The sequence below is a fragment of the Cynara cardunculus genome, assembly GCF_001531365.2.
Source record: "Cynara cardunculus var. scolymus isolate 2C chromosome LG 1, CcrdV1, whole genome shotgun sequence".
NCBI classification, from domain to species: Eukaryota; Viridiplantae; Streptophyta; class Magnoliopsida; order Asterales; family Asteraceae; genus Cynara; species Cynara cardunculus.
The window spans coordinates 23,869,340-23,872,019 of NC_037528.1; positions in this window are offsets into that span (position 1 = coordinate 23,869,340).

Below are 2,680 nucleotides of genomic sequence, written 5' to 3' on the forward strand. Positions count from 1 at the left end.
AAACTATATCAATAATTAGTTAAAATGAAGTTAATCTTAGAATTAAATTAAATTAGAAATGAAGCTATATCAGTAAATTGAATTTAAACTTAGAAGTAAATTTAGAATGACTCTTTAGGCTGTACTCTTGAAATAACTTTAAAGTATAACTTTGAAGAATGACTTCATACTTGTACTATTGAAATAACTTTGATGTAAAACTCTTCAGACTTCAAACTCTGTATAGGCAAGCCAGAAGCTCTGCATGCACTATGCAAAGGCTCTACATGGTGCTCCATCTGGAAAATAAGACTTCAGAATTCGGGTGAGCTAACTCTGAATAATGACTCTTCAGACTTGTAATATGGAAATAACTGTGAAGTAAAACTCTAAAGAATGACTCTTCAGACTTGTACTCTTGAAATAACTCTGAAGTATAAAATCAATCACACTAAATCAGAGTTCAGACTTCTAAGTCTAAAAAAAGACTTCAGAGTTCAGGTGAGCTAACTCTGAAGAATGACTCTTCAGACTTGTAGAAGACTTCAGAGTTCAGACTTCTTTTTCTAAGTCTAAAAAAAGACTTCAGAGCTTAGAATTCTAAGTCTGAAAAAGAAGACTTCAGAGTTCAGACTCCAGAGTTCGGGCGAGCTAAGTTTGAAAAAACAGACTTCGGAGTTCGGGTGAGCTAACTCTTTAGAATGACTCTTCATACTTGTACTATTGAAATAACTCTGAAGTAAAACTCTGAAGAATGACTTCGGATTTGTACTATTGAAATAACTCTGAAGTATAACTCTGAAGTATGACTCTTCATACTTGAATTTAGAAATGAAACTATATCAATAATTAGTTAAAATGAAGTTAATTATAGAATAAAGTTTAATTTAGAAATGAAACTATATCAGTAAATTGAATTTACACTTAGAAGAGCGCATGTGTCAAATCTGAAGACCTTGAGTTCATAGTTATTCAAATACCCAATATCTTTGAAAAAGACCTCATGGTAAAAAGTTTGCATTATACAGAGCAAGACCGACCAGAGCTCCTCTTGTTCTTAAGAACTAGAGCCCCTGTGGACTCACCAACCAAAAGCAAGGCCAACCAAAGGCCCTCCGGTCAACCATAGCCTCTGGTTCGTCTATCTAGAGCCTCTGGGTCAAAAAAATGTTAAATACTTACAGAATTTGAGTTTCAATTACAACCAGAGACCCTCTAGTTAAACATGAAGATCAACCAGAACCCCTCTGGTTCCTTTATGATGGATTGTGATATTTTTCTAAAGTTCAAATAAATAGTCATAAGCAAAGACATCCAGAAGCCAAACCAACCAGAGGGGCTCTGGCTTACATGACCAAGTCTAAGTTTTAAAGACTTATCTTTAAAGTCTAGATAAGTTTATTATAAGATTTGTACTCTTGAAATTACTTTGAAGTAAAACTCTTCAGACTTCAGAGCTCTGTATAAGCAAGCCAGGAGCTCTACATGCATTATGTAGAGGCTCTGCATGGTGTCCGTTTGGAAAATAAGACTACAACGTTCGGGTGAGCTAACTCTGAAGAATGATTCTTCATATTTGTACTCTGGAAATAACTCTGAAATAAAACTCTGAAAAATGACTCTTCGGACTTGTACTCTTGAAATAACTTTTAAGTATAAAACTAATCCCATTAAACGAGAGTTCATACTTCTAAGTCTGAAAAAAAAAGATTTTAGAGTTCAGACTTCGGAGTTCAGGTGAGCTAAGTCTGAAAAAGAAAACTTCAGAATTCGGGTAAGCTTTGAAGAATAACTTTTTAGACTTGTATTCTTCATAATTGTAGAAGACTTCAGAGTTTAGACTTCTAAGTCTCAAAAGAAGAATTCATACTTCTTATTCTAAGTCTAAAAAAAGACTTCAAAGTTCAGACTTCTAAGTCTGAAAAAGAAAATTTCAGAGTTTAGACTTCAGAGTTCGGGTGAGCTAACTCTGAAGAATGACTTCAAACTTGTTCTCTTGAAATAACTCTGAAGTAAAACTTTCAGTAAATTGAATTTAGAATAAAATAAAGTTAACCATAGAATAGAATTGAATTTAGAAATGAAACTATATCAATAAATTGAATTTAAACTTAGAAGTAAACACCATTTTTTTTCGGGAATCAGTTACCACACGAATTAATTAACCAAATAATAAAATCAATTGCATCCTAAATTAGTATGATTGATTGAATAAGAGGACACATGTTAATCAAATGAATATAATTGAACTGTTAATGTAAACTGTATCTAGATACGTTCAAATGAGTCTAATTGAACCACTAATGTAAATTGTGTCCATATACATGTTTAGGCAAGAAAATAAGATAACCGACTCACCAGAAAATGACACATATCACCAAGTTACTTATTTATTATATGTATAGATACACGTATGGATGACTCCCAAAAAGATAGTGTTTGGATTGGTTAAGAAAGCAACCATGGTCCATTCTTATTGAATCATTATATTTAAGTAATGGAAATTGATATTATCTATACTATTTTATAAAGCATTTGGCTAAAACTCTTAAACACATTTATCCCTAAACGATTTTATCCTTATCCGATTTCATCTCATATATGAATTCGTGTAACTAACTGCAGATAAACACAATCAAATACAGGATAAACATCTCATTTTAAATATAAAAAATCTAAAATATAATTAGTATAATCATTA